The following is an 18,395-nucleotide window of genomic DNA, read 5'->3' on the forward strand; positions in this document are numbered from 1 at the left end:
GAGTTGCCCATTGTTGACTTGGTAGGGTTTCCAAATCTTCCTAAGCTGTTTGAAGGCTCTCTGATATCATAGCAACTAAGGCAATGGTAGCCACGTGTTCCATGATACTTTTGCCAAGACTCATCTCTGTGACATCAAAACCTATCTGCATGTGTCAGAAGCAGAAAATACAGGAGTCACATACAGTGGTAACTCGAGTTAAGAACCTAATTCATTCTGGAGGTCTGTTCTTAACCTGAAACTGTTCTTAACCTGTGGTACCATTTTAGCTAATGGGGCCTCCCACTGCCGCCACGCTACCACTGTGCGATTTCTGTTCTCATCCTGAAGTAAAGTTCTTAACCCGGGGTATTATTTCTGGGTTAGTGGAGTCTGTAACCTGAAGCATCTGTAACCCGAGGTACCACTGTACTGAGGAGAAGGATGGATGAATATCTCTAAAGCAGACAAGCTAGGTGTTTCAAAGATTCCCCCCCCCCCCCCGTACAGGAGAAGAAGCCCTCCGTTTGACCCTTAATTCTTTGGGTGAATACCAGGAGGTCGCCTTCCTTTACACATTTTACATTCAGAAGATATCTGAGGTCACAAAATTACCTGCACAGGAATCTGATCCATATTTTTCATGGGAAGTCTATGAATAGGTTCATGTTATGCCTTCACCTGTCTGCTAAGCCATCTCACAGATGGCTAAACTAATGAAGATGCTTTCTTAGCCAGGGGTGAGAATCGACTGAGAGCTTAAGAAGGCTGCCAAACCTTCTCTTTCAGTAGCTCTGTCCCTTGGGAGAGTTGTAAACAATCTTCAGAGGACCTTGGCCTATACTGCAGGCATACACCCCTGTTTTGCTGAGCGTTGAGGGAGCAGCTGCAGAAGAGTGATTATGGGAGACCTATGTGCTCTGGCCAGGGAATTGTAGAAGGTGATGTTGAAGGCTCCTTCTCAAGTGGAGTGACTGATACACCATCCAAGTCTGAGTCCTTTTCAAGTGGCAGGGGGCCAGGGCCTGCCCACTTAGGAGGCAAAGTGAGTCGACTGCCTCAGGCGGCAGGATCCACTTGGCAGCATACTCCAATTAGCTTTCCCTGCTTGCTCCTTGCCCATTCTTCCCTGTCAGGGAGGGGGTGCCATTTTGGGGTCCGCCTCAGGTGCCAAAATGGCATGGGCCAGCCCTGCAAGGGGCATGGCATAACCCATTTCTGAAATGACATTTGAATTTACAATATAGAATCATTGGTGGTTTGTGATTCAAATCTAGCTTTTATAATAGTTATCTTTAAAGACACATTCAGTAAGGGATTGCCCACTAGCTTCGGAAGAAAGGCTACATGAAGACTCAAACTCATTGCACAATTGCCTGGGAGGAAAGCATCATGGAAATGGTTGCACTCACTTCTGAGTACATAGGCAGGTTGCAAAAAGACCCCACCAAACTACCCTCATGATATTTTCAATAAAAGGATTTTGCAAAACACAGATGAGTGATGCTTGTGCTGAGTGATGTCTAGCAGGCAGGAAAGAAAAAAGCATTATAATAATCCTGTCAATTTGAGGTCTTGAAATTGCCTTAATGATATTTTATAGATGCCTTTTATAGTAATTGTGGTTCACAGAAAGAAGGGGGAAATCTGAGAATGAGCTTTATGCTAAGATAAGCAGTATTCAGTGACTAGAATTACCACATTCATGTACAATGCTAGAAGTACTAGTGTAAAGTGATCATAAAACTTAGTGGGCTTCATATTTACAGCCAGACAATACCAGGAGATATGGGGATGAAAGCAAAGTAATGACTGAAAAGGAAGTGGGCATGTGGATTTGATATAGCTGAATTGCACCAGCTGAATAAGAACCGTATCTCATGGACTAGATTTAGCAGCAGTCTTCCACCTCTGCAGCAGAAGACTGTGAATAATACTGCTCCCTAGTCTGACTGCAGAAGAGAACCCCATATAGGTAGGGAACCCCAGATAAATGTTTTTCTCTCTCAATGATATTTATGTGGAAAACTAGCCTATGACACAGATTAGTTCTAAGGCTGCTTTCTTCCTGGCACACTAAGGATAGCCAAGCAGAGGGGCTTCTTGACCTGGGAAAGCATGCAAAAATTCAGCCCCTCCCCCTATTTGGAAGTGGTACAGAGCAAGTTGGATGACATACTTCTCCATATATATTCATTTCCATAAACACCCTTGTGGGTGCATGAAGTGGTTTTTTGTTTTTTGTTTTCAACTCAATGTTGTGATTTCTAAAATGAAAATAATGGAGATCTTCATTCAGAGTGTTTCAGGAAGCTCTGAACATAGGAAGCACCTGCTGCATCAGGGCAGTGTCTGGAAAGATGCCTACTGGAAGTGTTGAGCAGGACTTGAATACAACAACACTCAGGTGGTTTCCAGCAACAGGTGTTCAGAAGCATATGACCTGTCTTTCCTGCCCGGACCGAAAGCCAATTAAACCAATCCAAAATGTCATTCCAAGCAGTATGGAGTAGGCAAAAATGATGAGTCCCTAGGCCAGTCAGAGGCTCCCTGCAAAAGAATTGAGTGTTTGAGGTAGAGTTAGGTTATAAAACTGGTCTTCCTTTCCATTCTGATTGGCCAAATGGCCCACTTGACCCTTCCTGAACTCCCCCCCCCAGTCCAAAAACATTTTAACTCTTCTTCCCAAGAGAGCTGGCGTTTGCCAACGTCACCCCCACTCAGTGGTGGGAACAGCATTCTCTACTCCCCTTTTAAAGCCATTCAAGTTGATCGCCATCACTGTCTCTTGTGGGAGTGAATCTATGTCTTGTGAAATGTGCAACATTGAAAATGTGCAAATGTATATGCTGCACTAATTTTGAACAACAAAAGTAACAAACTATATCCCACAGAATGTCACAGCATTTACATGTTTTCAAAAGAAAAATCTTTCTAAAAGTTTATAAATGACATAAATCAGTCAAACTAAATTACAGGCAAGTTATAGCAGTTCGACACCTTAGTTTTGAGTTGTTCATTTTTGTTTCACTGCAGAACATCATTTGCCTCAATTTTCTTCCCAAGCATCCTGTGGTAAATTTCCCCCTAATTATCATTAATGCTTTCATTTTTGGTGACATTGCAATGCGGAAGAAAACATAGGAGCATTAAGAAGAAAAAAACTGCAATGGATTAAGTAGGCAATTAGTTTCTTTATTACCATTGCACGCCAATTCAGAAGTCAGATTTACACATTAAGGGTAGCAGGGTGACTATTTTAATGCATCCTTTTAAAACAAAATGTGCATTGTAAGAAACTGTGAACGTGAAATTCAATTACGGGCAGAACCAATTTTTGACAATCTACTTTAAGTGATTACTGACTCTTTGGGAGGGTTATACTGTATATAACCACAAAAAACGATCCTGTGACCTTAGGATGTCAGAGCCAACATCATTAAATTGGAATGGTGAAAGCATTTATAGGAAATGTGGGCACATTATACTAATGCAGAAGGCCACAGAGATGACATTTGATGGATGCTAGACAAGCACAGCTTAGAGCTCTTTGATACACATTCAACATTCAGGAACTTTAGATGCCTCCGATTTCGCTTTAGTTAAAGTTATGGTGTTTCCATTTAACTGTTTTATCAGTATCAGAACATATTTTTTATTACATGTTCAATCAGTGAACCTAAAACACATGAAGTATTCATCAAATGATGTTGCACCACACAAAGAACTGTCGCCAGTGCTGCACTTGCTAGGGGCTAAATGTAATTTGTATTGTTCATCTATACTTACATACAAAGGTTAAAGTGACTTATGATTAGCCTTTCCTGCAGTTCTCGAACTGGTGTTTGTTCTGATATGCTCTGCTGGATGAGAATCAGCTTACATACTAAAGTAGGAGTGCCTCTCATTCTCCTGATTTTCATTATGGCCAGTGTTCTGTATGTTAACCCCTTTCTCTCCCTCCCTGCTTTTGAGGTTTAGCTATCTCATAGCTTTTGTCTTATCTTTCTCCAGTTCTATCTAGATAGGGACCAGAAATTCATTTTATCTTATGGTGCCTACAAATTTTGGAGTTCTGAATTTTCCGGTGTCGTTTCACACATCGAAGTGAATTACTTGGACTCCATCTTTGTTTAGAAAGTGAGAAGCTGCATATTCTGAAATCTCTTTGCTCCACATGACCATCACAGAGTTTGCTCAACATGACCATTCAAGAGTTTTCATTTAAAGACAGTGCTTGATAAACAGTTGTCTTTAAGAAGTCCATAAGCAGCTTACAAAAACCCTTACTTGGTCAGGGTGAAGGGACAGGAATTGGTGTCCTTGTCAACAATATCCAACAACGCTTATGCAAAACCACCATGAACAATATTCAGCAATTCTACCCTGAAAAAGCCAGGGAGATTGAAAAGTATTCAGGAGTCATTGAAAAGAGCAAGTTTCAGTCTACTTTCCAGAAGAGCTTGAGTACTCCTTAAATGAACTCCCAGGGTGTGTGGTACCCACAATAAGCCTCCATTTGATGACCTAAAGAAAGAGCCACTTGTGATGTCTAGCAACTAATTTTCAGAGGCTTATTGTCTCCAACAGTGGAGAAAGAACATCACCGCCATGGCTAGAAGCCAATGATAGTAGGGGGTGTGTGGCAGATTGGATGTGCAATTAACAAGTTTTTGAGGTGCTTTGACCAATCAGCTGGAGAGAGAGAGACTTTCAGAGTACCTGTGGCTGAACACACAACTTTCATATCCAGGGCAGTCTAAGATTGTGGTTGAAAAGTGCAGAGCATGGGTTTATTAATAGAATTCTGAATCTGTTGGTTGCAACCAACAAGCAGTTTCACATCAGAGTGGACAAACATGCTGGGCTGGCATCTGCCAGAGGCTGAATCTGTTCTCAAGTGGGAAAACATGCCTTAGCTGCAAAGCATAAAGGAAACACAGATGCTTAAACTCTGTTGATCAGAAGCAACTGGGCAAGGAAGAACAAAGTGAAAGGGGAGGTATTATAGCTTGGACAACAAATCATAGCTGCCAAGTTCTCCCTTTTTTTAAGGGAAATTCTCTTATGCTGAATAGGCTTCCTCGCGAGAAAAGGGAAAACTTGGCAGCTATGCAACAAATCAGTTTAAAGAAATTACCCAATGTTGTAGAAAAAAAGATGAAGGTGACACCTGGAGAGATTCTTATGTTGCAACAGGCATGATTTCATATTATTTACAACTTCACAGAATTATCCATGTGGATCAGACACCATCCCAGTCTCAGTTATGGACCAGTTAAAGCCAGCAATGGCTGGTGCACATTTGGAGTGATAGGGTGTAACGCAGATGGGCCAACAATAGAGGTAGCAAGAGCTCATGGCAGGCAGAGCCAACAGATTTAACTTTTGTCTCAATCCTCCTCCTGCTGAGATTAAATAAAGGGGAGGAAACAGGCAGTGCCACCCTCTGGACCAGCAGGCAAGCAGAGGTTGGTGGTACAGTGCCCCATTCAGTATACTTGGTTAGCCACCATTAGTTAAAGCACAAGAGAAGAGATAATCTCTCCCCACTGCCTGGAACAGGTAGGGGTACTACAATCATCCATTTCCCTTGACAGTTTGCCACTCCTCCAATGGGGGGGGGTCTTTTTCAGGCTAAAGACTACATTCATTTGTCATAGCCCTGTGCTACCAGCCACAGTGGAGTTCAATGAAAGGAAAAGCCAGCCAACCAGCAGAGTCTCAGGGGGGTATTTGCCTGGAGGCAGAGTCCATATGCAAGGTTCAGCCCAGCCCTAAGGTCAGGAATATCTCAGTTCACATAGTCAGATCTGGGGGTCAAGAAAGCCGAGGGTCCAAGGTCACAAGAAGCAACAAGCTGCAAGGTCTGATCAGGAACAATGAATGTTGTTTCCAGCAGCTGACTGAGGCTGGAAGCCCTGCTTAAGAAAGCCGTAGCCAGCTGGTTCTCATCAGGAGCAAGAAGTCTGATCAGCTGCAAGTGGAGTCACTGCAAGTGGTTCTGATCCTTCAGGCTGCTGCTCCAACACTTTGAAGCCAAAATCTGGGATGCCATCTCCATCTCACGAGAGCATGATGGTCATTTTGGTTGCTGTGATCTAGTGTGATTTTGCACCACCGCCCCCCCCCCGGGTGCTTTTTCAGGCACAGCACCTCAAAACGTGCATTTTGGGGCACCATGTGAGATCACAGCCCTGAAAAAAGCACACTTTTTAAGGGGGGGGGATTATGCTGTGAAATCATGCAAGATCATGGCAACTCTTGTTTTAGCACCAGCTAGATGGTAGATAGTATGCCATGCATAACATGATAAATTTATGTCATGGCACTTCTTACTCTCCTTTCCTCTAAACTAAAAAGACCCAAACACTGCACCTTTTTCCACTAGGAGAGCCACTTCATCCCTTTGAACATTCTGGTTGCCCTTTTCTGGACGCTTTCCAACTCCAACTCCTTTTTCAGGTGAAGCTGCCAAAACTGTACACAGCATTCCAAACGCAGTCACAACATAGATTTGTAGATATTGATTATGATATTGGCAGTGTGGGAAAGAACAGCTCTCCAAAGTATATCTCCTACAGGTGGCTCTTACAGCCGTGGCTGTTAAAGAACTGCTCCAGACCAACAGTGTATGAAAGCTATAGCCTTATGATGTATTTGGGAACTCTGCAGGCAATTAAATTTGGACTCTGTATATTTTGCCTGGCTGGTTGCCACTTAGACAATGCAGACTGACTGAAGGATGAAATTAAAGGGACAGGGCCTAGGACTTATTCACAGGCCACTAAAATATAGTCCTGCAACTTCAGTATCCATGTTCTAGGATTTAAGCCATTATTTTAAAAAGTGTATGTCCAAAAACAGACATTCTGTGGCCAGGTTCAAAGCTGGGGTATATTCTGATATATACCCAAGTGAAACAAAAACAAAATAATACTCCAAAGCCATCTCCCCTGATATTGTCAGTCCCTGTTCCTGCAGTATTCATACTTGATCCTCTCCTACCTACCTGTTGGCTCATGCTAAAATGAAAGTTGCCCAGTACTGACCTAGTCCGAGGCCAATCTCAGACAAATGAAACTGACTTGACAGCCTGATTCTCGTCTGATTTTCTGAGGTAAATAATCTCTCTTTCATATTCCCTTCATTTTCTGACAATTTCCTTCTTCCAACATCACTTCAACTTGGTGAGAGCTCATATTTTATATATCCCCTGCCAACACAAGCCATTGGGGGGGGGGGACAACCATTCCGCCATGGTAAATAAATACCATCTGTCAACATGTGAAAGAGCATACAAATGAAATATGCACTACACATTGGATTAGCGATGTGTGAACTCCCTTCATCTTGAATTGTAAGTCAACTTCAAATTGTGATCATCACTAAAAAGTCTGAATAAAGTAAATGTCTGGCCTTGTGACCAGAAAAGGTTCCCTACCACGCCCCAAGTGACTTCATGGCAGAATAGAGATTTGAACCAGGATCTTCCTGATATTCATCCTTGAGGTGCTAACTTCAGTACTACAGTGGTACCTCTACTTACAAATAACTCTACTTACAAATGTTTCTACTTACGAATGGAGCTCCGTCCGCCATCTTGGATGCGGTTTAGATAGGATTTTTTCTACTTACGAATTTTTAGATAGGGTTGCTTCTACTTACGAATTTTTTCTTCCAATGCATTCCTATGGGATTCGACTTACAATTTTTTTCGACTTACAAATGTGTGTTTGGAACGCATTAAATTCGTAAGTAGAGGTACCACTGTATATGCTTGTGTGTATGAATGTGTGAATGAATGGCTATTCACCATTAGAGTAGAGACATCTCCTTAGGATAACTCCATGATTCTGCAGGTGAATGTGTGTATGCAGAATCATTTTAGGAACTCTGTGTAACAGCCATGTTTGCTGACAACCTGGAAAAATGCATACTTCATCTGTAACAACCACCTGGTGTTTGCTGGCAAATCGGTATTTTAACATCTGAAGGATATAGTTCATTAGAGACTTCTTATCACCAACCTATATTGCAAATTATTTGTATGCACAGCCTTATTTCTGGATGCTGCACTTGGAGGGATAATAAAAGCAGTAGTTAACAGCTTTGTTTTATTTATTTTTTAAAATGTGATATGATATGAGATTACAGTATATTATATTATACACAAGTGCATTTCCATAAATCCACTCGGATGAATTTTCTTTACAAAGGCGGGCCTGCTTTCTCTTGTCACATCAGAAAACATGCAAATAAAGAGGGAGCTGCCAGCCTTGGTGTTCATCAAGCAATTTGCATTATGTCAATGTCTGGTCACACTTAAGAAGCTGCCTTATGTTGAGTCAGAACATTGGTCCAGCTAGCTCAGTAGCAGAGATGGAGAATCTGTCTCCGTCCATATATTGTTGGAATCAGTCAACAGTTGATTATCTGGATCAGCGGAGTTTGTAACGTGAAGCGTTTGTAACCCGAGGTACCACTGTACCTCCATTTCTGGAGGCACAATTGTTCTTTGTGGTTGGGAGAACCTTTTAGCCATAGCTGCCAAGTCTCCCGTTTTTCGCAGGAAACCCCTGTATTTTAAACAGTTTCCTGCTGGCAGCCCGGATTGGAAAAAATCCCGTAAATCCCCTGGATTTCCTACCTGCCAGGGAGGCTCCATTTTGGGTCCTGGCGCCACCCGATTTCCAGTGCCCAGACATGGGTAGCGCGGCACTGGAAGTCGCTTTTACGCATGTCCAGACATGCGTAGAAGCGACTTCCAGTGCCGCTCCGGACATGCATAGAAGCAACTTCCGGTGCCGCTCCGGACATGCATAGAAGCAACTTCCGGTGCCGCACTGCCCATGTATGGGCACCAAAAATTGGGTGGCTCCGGCACTGGAAGTTGCTTCTACGCATGTCTGGACATGCGTAGAAGCGACTTCCAGTGCCGCACCGCTGCTGATCCCACATTTTTCAGCGGGAGACTTGGCAGCTATGCCTTTAGCAGGTTCAGTTATGGCCATTCCTGGACTGGGACACCTTAACCATGGTTTTCCATGTATTGCTAACCTCGATTTTGGTTTACTTTAGTACACTATATGTGGAGCTGCTGTTGAGGTGTGTCTAGCAGCTGCAGCAGGTTCAGAACATGGTGTCTAGCTTGTTGGTGGAATTTGTTTGCAGGAACACTGGCTGATTTCAGCTACAGGGCCTACTTCAAAGTTCTGGTACTAATGTATAAGGTCCTATACAGCTCAGGATACTTGAGGATACTTGAGAGAACACTGTATCCTAGAAGGTTGCTGTGTTCTGCAGGAGACTTTATCCTTAAAGTCCCCCAAAACATCAGATGCCTGCTTCACAGTATTTCAAAGCAGGGCTTTCAGGCTGATTGCCCCTGTTGAGTGGAACAGTATCCATGCTGAGATATGACAAACACTTACGGTACTATCAGTGCTTCTCACCCAACTCCCCATCCCACCCACCTCTTTTCCCCCTTTCTCATAATGTCTCAACAAGTAAAACTGATGTGTAAAAATGATACATGGGAGAGAGAGAAAAATATGAGACATTGTACTACCTTTGTACCCCAAGAAAATCCTTGATAAAAAATAATTATTTAAAAAAACCAACTGAAGACATTTTTGTTTTGACAAACGTTTTCATCTAGATGAAATGGATTCTGCCTTATATGTTATATTTGTGTAGTTTTTAAACCTAAATTGTTTTTTCTTGTACTCTTTTAAATGCCATTTGTTATTTTTAAGGATGTGTGCAGATTGCATTAGAACATATGTGTGAAAGTCTTTTTTATTAAAAACAATTATTATTACTATAACTATTACTCCCTGGTGTGATCTTTGCAGGTAAAGATCAAAAGAAGGGAGCCAAGGATAAGAGGCTAGCAGATTTCTTAAAATGAACTACGCTCTCCAAGCAGCCAAAAGTAAAACAGGAGAAGCTTTAGTGTAAGAGAAAGATTATTGAAGGAAAGATAAGGAAAAAAAAACAAAAATAAAAATAAAAAGACATAAAACATTATCATATTCTCCCTCTCATATTCTTTTTATTTTTTATTTGGTTTTTTTCTTCTTATCTTTCCTTCACTCTTCTATATACAATGAATAAGAATTATTTAAGAATAAGGCTATGAAATGGGATATAAGATGTAATTTCATGATATCTAGATAAAATTTGGAAATGTTAAGAGTTAATTATCAATAAGGACTGTAAGAAGGGGAAGTGAAGATGTTTGAAGAAGTAAGAGGGGATATACATTGTTTGTTTGTTTTTTGCATTTGTATTTTTTTATCTTTTTTAAAAAAAAAATCTTTCTCTTTTTTTCTTTTTCTTTCCCCCCCCCTCTATGTAAAATTCAATAAAAATTATTTAAAAAAGATAAAGAAAAAAGAGAAAGATTATTCTCATTAGCAGAACTTAGTTGTGAGTGAATTTGGCTGGGGGGAATTTGGCCTGAGGTAAAAGACTCTTAGAAGTTGGTTTCAGCAGCAGTGTCTCTCGAGTCCTTAGAAACTGCCATCAAACACCCAAAGCAAATATCAGTATTCCCTTAATGAACAAAATATCCATTTAATAAACAATCTTAATTAATGGATCATCCTGTCTCACTGCTGGAGTTTATCTCACACCTAGGCATATCATAGAAAGTTACTAGGAGGTTTCAAAAGCACTCTAAAGGAATAGGGTAACATTAAGGAATCCCATGCACCAGAGAGAGAGAGAGAGAGAGAGAGAGAGAGAGAGAGAGAGAGAGAGAGAGAGAGAGAGAGAGAGTACAAATACCTAATTTAGTGGTTATAAAAAGTGTAATTGAGATAGTATCTCCCTATGTTGTCTTAGCATATGATTAGAGTTTCTCAATTTTCAAAACAAAATAAAAATCCCAAACCCACTAGTAATCTAACCATTCTGAGCTTCATTTTAGAACTTACTATGATTTGGAGCAAATGCCACCTTCATATATTTTTTCCTGGTCTTGGAAAAACATATAAGCAATTACTTTCCAATATTTGGCCCCTCTTGAAATTGGTCCAGTTGGTAATTCAAGATGGTTGACAACAGCAAAAAGGCTTTGTCAAATATGGGTTTCAAAACGTGGCCTTAAAGGCAAAACCCTCAATAGTTTAAGACTGAAAGTGGAATACATCATTTGTGTGCACTAGCCCTGCTGGTTCAACATCAAAGTAAAATATTTTGGATGGAAAGCCCACATCTTGCTTCAGCTGTGGCAAGTTAGGCTGCAAAAGGGGGCTGCAGTGGATGCTGGTTTGGCAACTATCGAGCACTCGGCATGGTATGCATTGAGCAGAATGATAATTCATACACTCTTGTGCTCAGATGACAGTGAGAGGAGGAGAGCTGGTGTCTAAAAGATTGTTGACTTGCGGAGCAGAGATGATGACACACTGGGAGATCTTCCCATATGTCAGAGGAAGACACCTTCCACCAACCCCAGTGCTTTGCCCCTGTTGGAGCTAATAGACTGGTTTCACAGGGTATATGAACCTCCTTTGATTCAAAAACATATCACTGAAGAAATTTGCAAAAAAATTATGTTTCACCGCCCCCAAAATGGCACACCCTACTAATACACTATCTTCTTCCATTAATATAAACAATTAAATGAATCAATGATAGAAAGACTTAACACTTGATAAATGGGGCATCTGTTTGGTGCTGGAGCTACTATCAGTTTCGTGCTTTTTTGACTAGCCTCTTTTATAAAGAAAGTGTGTGTTATAAGTATATTCAGGCAGAGGCAGTATAGCCAGGGGGAACATGCATCCCATACCTTTAAAGCACACACAACCCCTCAAGGAATCCGGAGGAGTTTAGTTAATACTTACAGAGCTACAATCCCTAGCACCCTGAGGGTGTGTGTGCTTTAAATATGCTCAAAATGTATTGCATGTATGTAACCAAGGTTGATGGCAGAACGTGCATCCTCTGCTTGGTTGTTTTTGTGTTTTAAAGAAAGGTGAGTAAACAGAAGTTCAACAGCCATCAGTCAGGGATTCTTTAGTTGTGATTACAGGCCTCATGCCCTGTAGTTCCCCATTGATTAATAAACACACCAACATGAGTGTTTTGAATTATGGGCTTAAACAGGCCACAACTTCATTGGTTACAGATGTGAGTGGTTTGGCTTAGGCATTGGGTGAAACCAGGCTATATCTTGACTCCTGCCCGTCTGCAGAGAGTCAAACTAAGTGTAAACTACCAGAAGGGGGAGCCCTATGACTTACATCAAATAGGGGCACCCTGAGAGGTCCCCGTTGGGGTAGTGGCATGGCCCTAGCCCACGTCTGGGCTTCAGACAGAACCAGACCTCTGGATCCCTTTAATGACCTCTCTATCACTTATCGAGGAGGGGCAGGTGGAGGCTACAACCTCTCCTCCATTAAACAAAGGCTTACCCAATACCTAACCTTACAATGTTGTGGCGATTGCTACAAGGTAGGCAAAAACAAAATGGCAGGTGCCAATTCGCCAAGTGGAAAAATATCTAACCCAGCCCCAACAAGGTGGCTGGCATTTGTCCATAGCAAGGTCGTATCAAACCAAATCTTGAAAAGAGGTGGGGGGTGATTAGGGAGATCTGGCGAGAGTGTGAAGCCCCTGGCCATGCCACTGTTTAAATTATCTGCGGGAATGCCCCCCGTCGGCATAGATTGGCCAGGAGGGGTGGCGCGGCCAGGGCTGCCACAGATGGGGCGACGATCTCCTGCCCCCTAACTGGGTCACTACAAGGGCCTGGGTGCCCGGCCACAATGCCACCCACCCAGGAAGGTGAGCAGACTTCCTGCATTGCAGGGGCTTAGACTAGATAACACTTGGGATACCTTTCAGCTCTACAGTTGTATGATTCTAAGGCATCTGCCTTATCTTCTACTTCCCCCACTTTGTAGCACTTGAATCAACATGAAGTTGCCTTAACTCTGATCTTCAAACTGCTGTTTTGTTTTTGTTTGTTTGTTTGTTGTTGTTGTTTTTTTTTTTAAAAAAGCCATTAAATATTTACAGTGGTAGGAATATAAGGCTTGCATTGTTGCATTGTTGGGTTGTAGTAAAGCCATCCACATCCAGCATTTTCTAGGCAGACAGAATCCATAAGTGGTTCATCAGCCAAGCATGTCAGCTGAATGTGTAGCATCTGCAGTCAATTTCCAGTTTTGCAGAGCATGAACCAATACGAGACACCCTTGGTTCTGATCTTAAAACTCATTTTATGGATATATATATATATATATATATATATATATCCATTAAAAATTTACAGTGGCTTGGGTGTGCATAGTGTTGGCTGCAGTGTGTAGGTGTGTCATGTTAATGCTCCCTGCACTCCTCCTGGGGCTGAGAAGGGGTTAGTATTATTATTATTATTATTATTATTATTATTATTATTATTATTTATTTTATTTTTATTTATAATAATATTTATTTATAAATTTATTATTTATACCCCGCCCATCTGGCCAGGTTCCCCCGGCCACTCTGGGCGACTTCCCAAAAACACTAAAATACAGAAATCCATCAAACATTAAAAGCTTCCCTAAACAGGGCTGCATTAAGATGCCTTCTAAAGGTCTGGTAATTGTTGTTTCTTTGACCTCTGGTGGGAGGGCATTCCACAGGGTGGGTGCCACTACCGATAAGGCCCTCTGCCTGGTTCTCTGTAACTTAGCTTCTTGTAGCGAGGGAACCGCCAGAAGGCCCTCAACACTGGACCTCGGTGTCCGGGCAGAACGATGGGGGAGGAGACGCTCCTTCCGCCTTGCTAGTAAAGTTCAATTACTGCGTTGCATGTCTAAAAAGTGTGTCATCTACATGAAAAGATTGGAAAGCTCTGGTCTAGGCTGTAATCAGAAAGAATAATTTTCTGCAATCTCCATACTTTGGGGAGGGAGCAGTTTTCAAGACTGAAACTTGTGTCTTTAAGCTTAATGAAGATGCCTGGAGGAGGATGTGAGAGGGAGCAGAGGGGAAAACCTGTTGTGTCTGAGATGGCAAGCTGATAATCAGAGGAAATTATTTTGCTTCTAAAGCTAATTCCCCATTTCTTCCTACCTCAAAATCAACCTTAGAGATCCCTAATAAAAAAGCTCCTGGACCTATTTGTTTTGAAATTTGGAAGCTTTCTTACCTTGTGGGACTTCTATTGTATTTGCAGTATTCAGGCCAATTGCCCACAAAACACAAGGGGATTTTAAGTGATTCAACGCGGGTGGTGCTGTGTGTTAACCACAGAGCCTAGGGCTTGCCGATCAGAATGTTGGTGGTTCGAATCCCCATGACGGGGTGAGCTCCCGTTGCTTGGTCCCAGCTCCTGCCAACATAGCAGTTCAAAAGCACGTCAAAGTGCAAGTAGACAAATAGGTACCGCTACAGCGGGAAGGTAAACAATGTTTCCGTGTGCTGCTCTGATTCACCAGAAGCGGCTTTGTCATGCTGGCCACATGACCTGGAAGCTGTACGCCAGCTCCCTCAGCCAATAACGTGAGATGAGCGCCACAACCCCAGAGTCGGTCACGACTGGACATAATGGTCAGGGGTCCTTTTACCTTTACCTTTACCCCAATACTGAAACGACTACTGTTCTTGGAAAAACCCTTCCACTATCCTTCTGAAACTTGGCAAGAATTATGCATTCTCAATCGGGGATCTTGCCTGCAAATTTCACCCACTTTTAATAAAAAGAAAGAAAGGAAGTTACAGATGATTCACTTTTGAGGAGGAAACCCCTACATTTGGTGGCATTTAGAATAAAAGCCTCTGGACCCGAGTAGAGGGAACAAAGCAGAGTCTGAACACCCAAACAAATTGTGCATCCTTCATATTGGCCTGAGCCAAATTGAGCTTTTTTACAAAGTGCCAAATTGGGGTCTTAACCAAATCTGGCGGCCAGTACACACCCTTATTATTTCTTAATATAATTTCAGTTTATGAAACCATATTTGAAATATTTGAGAAGAATGTATTTTTCATGTGATATGGCTCAGTAATCATTTCTCCCAAGTCCCAAACTGTTGCTCTGTTGTTAGACTGCTATGCAGTCATTTATTGGGTGGGCTCCAGTTTCAATAGAATAGAAATAGAGATTTACTAATGTTGACCAGCTGCCAGAATTTCAAATTTTATGCTATACCAGTAGAAAATTATGCACCATTTCTGCCAAGTGCAGAAAAGCAGAACACTGTCAAAGTCTTCAGAACCTAAACCGACTTAGAATAGAAATCCTGATTTTCTCCCATAATTTATTGTGCTTCTGGGGGACTGAAATATACTCGGAGTCGAGAGTGAATTTCATGCTCTTTATTCAGCTCATATTCATCAAGGAGAAGAAGAGAAGACGAATGGCTCTTTTCCCAAAACCATCTGCTTATATACATTATTTACACAATGGGCCTTGCGTGATTGGCTACTTCAGGGCTACACCTGTGGGCCAATTATATTGTGGATTGACTTCTGCCTGCAGCCTGATTGGCTGCTCCTACAGGCCAATCAGGTAGCAGATTCACTTCTGCCAGCCGCCTGATTGGCTGCTCCAGCAGGCCAATCAGGTTGCGGATTCACTTCCACCTGGAGTTGGATTGGGTAGCTCCCGCTGATTCTGAATCCTATTGTTCTAGGATTCAGCTCAGTACATAACACCCCTCCCCTCTAAGTTCCAGTCCTGCCCGGGAAGTTGCATTCGTAGTCCCCAAGGTCTGCTGGCCGCCTCCGTGTGCGTTGTGGCCTGGGGTGTTCCTTGGTCAGGGGTTCTGGTTCTGGCTCGTGTTCCGAGGCCGCTGGCTGTGCCGGGGCTGTCTGGTCTGGCGCCACTGGACCACTAGGTTGTGACTCTGGTTCCGGTGTCCTTCCAGCCTCGGGGCGCCCCTCTGTGCCTACTGCTTCTGCTTCCCCTGCCCACCCCTCTCGCTCTACAGGCCTCACTGCCCTGCTGTCCCCTTGGGACCCCTCTGTCCCGCTCTCCTCCCGGGTTCCTCCTGGGAATCGTCGCCGTAGCTGGTCGCAGTGGCGGCGCCAACATTGCCCCCCTTCCGTTAGTACCTCGTACGACACGGGACCGGTCACCTTGGTGACTGTGGCGGGTACCCATGCTGGGCCTGCCCCAAAATTCTTTGCATACACTGGGTCCTGGGCCACAAATGTCCGGGGGTTCCTGCCTTTCCCCACCACTACCTCATCCTGAGCTCTGTCGGGGTGAAGTCGGTCCAGTCTAGTTGCAAGGCGCCGGCCCATGAGTAGTTCAGCTGGGCTCCGGCCCGTCGTTGTGCTTGGGGTGCTGTGCTGTGCTAGAAGAAATGCGGCAAGGCGGTATTCCCAGTCCCCTTGTGTTATGCGGCGGAGGCTGTCCTTGGTGGTCCGCACCATGCGCTCCGCTTGGCCATTGGTGGCAGGGTGGAATGGTGCTGAGCGGATGTGGCGGATGGCGTTCTGCGCTGTGAAGGTCTGGAACTCCTCTGACGTGAATGCGGTTCCATTGTCCGAGACGAGGGTGTCAGGGAGCCCGTGGGTTGCAAACAGCTTACGTAGTACCCGGATGGCTGCCGCCGTAGAAGTGGACGGTACCAGTGCGACCTCCAGCCATTTGGTGTAGGAATCCACCACTATGAAGAATGTTTTTCCCTGGAACGGGCCAGCGAAGTCCACGTGCAAGCGTGACCATGGATGTCGGGCGGACTCCCAGGGCTGGACTGGGGCCCTTGGGGGATCCGGGCGGGATTCTTGGCAGGTCTGGCAGTGTTGGACCCAGGCCTCTATCTCTCTGTCAATCCCCGGCCACCACACATAACTCCTGGCAAGGGCCTTCATCCTCACTACCCCTGGGTGTGTCTCGTGTAGGGCTGTGAGGACCCTTTTGCGGAGGGGCTGGGGAACAACAACCCTGCTTCCCCATAACAGGCACCCCTTGTGGGCCGACAGTTCATGTTTGCGGTTTGTGTAGCCAGCGAATTCTGGCCCGGGGCTGCTGCTGGGCCATCCTCGCCACACCCAGTCCAGGACCCGGGAGATGACCCTATCTTTTGTGGAATGGTGCGCAACTTCTTGTGCCTGAATGGGTCGGTCGGGAAGCAGCTCCAGGGTCATAACCTCTTGCGCAGGCGCTGGGTCGGGGCCTGTTTCTGGTAGTGGTAGCCTGCTGAGTGCGTCTGCGTGGCCCATCGCCTTCCCAGGGCGGTGGATTAGTGCATACTGGTAGCCGGCAAGGAAAATTGACCACCTGAGGACACGTGGAGACAACACTTGGGGGGTCTGCTTCTCGGGGGCAAACAGGCCAAGCAACGGCTTGTGGTCAGTCACTATGGTAAAGGGCCGCCCGTACAAGAAATCATGGAATTTTTTTACGCCCTTCACGATTGCCAGACCTTCCTTGTCAATCTGTGAGTAGTTTCGTTCGGCTGCAGCAAGCGTCTGGGAGAAGTATGCCACCGGCACCTCTCTTCCATCCGGGAGTTGGTGTCCCAGGACAGCGCCGATGCCATAGGGAGAGGCGTCGCATGCCAGCACCACTGGCAGCCTCTCGTCGAAGTGTGCCAAGACCGAGTTTGAGACGAGCAAGTCCTTGACTGCCTGGAATGCGGCCCTTTGTCGCTGGCCCCACACCCAAGGGGCCCTTTTATCTAGGAGTCTGTGTAGGGGCTCCGCTACCGCTGCCTTATGGGGAAGGAAGGCATGGTAAAAGTTCAATAGTCCCAAGAATGACTGAAGTTCGGGCTTGCTCTTGGGCGCTGGGGCCTCACAAATGGCCCGTACCTTGTCACCGGTTGGATGGACCCCGTCTGCGTCCACCTTAAATCCCAGAAAGTCCACCTGCGGCACTCCCAGTAAACACTTTTCCCGCTTCACCTTGAGGCCCGCCGTCTGGAAACGGTGCAGGACGGAGCGGAGGCGGTCCTCAAATTCGTCTGGTGTGGGCCCGGCGATCAGTACATCATCGAAGAAGGGGGTGACGCCAGGAATCCCTTTAAGGAGAGAGTCCATTAGATTCTGGAATATGCCTGGTGCCACGCTAACGCCAAATTGCAGCCGCTTTACTCTGAATGCCCCTCTGTGCGTCACAATCGTCTGAGCCTCTGCTGTGGCTTCGTCCACAGGCAACTGTTGATACGCTTGGGCCAAGTCCAGTTTGCCAAAGATTTTTGACCCAGCCAGGGTGGCGAGGACATGGCTGACCACTGGCACTGGGTATGCATGGGCCGTGAGAGCCTTGTTTATGGTGCATTTGTAGTCTGCACAGATGCGGACCGAACCATTAGGCTTGACGGGTGTGACAATTGGAGTTTCCCAGGGGGCGTTGGGCACCGGCTCCAGCACTCCTTGCTCCACGAGCCGGTCCAATTCCTCGTCTATGCGGGGTTTCAGGGCGAACGGGACCCGGCGGGCCTTGTGCCTGATGGGTC

This window comes from Zootoca vivipara, chromosome 8 (assembly GCF_963506605.1).
Source record: "Zootoca vivipara chromosome 8, rZooViv1.1, whole genome shotgun sequence".
In the NCBI taxonomy this organism is placed as follows: domain Eukaryota; kingdom Metazoa; phylum Chordata; class Lepidosauria; order Squamata; family Lacertidae; genus Zootoca; species Zootoca vivipara.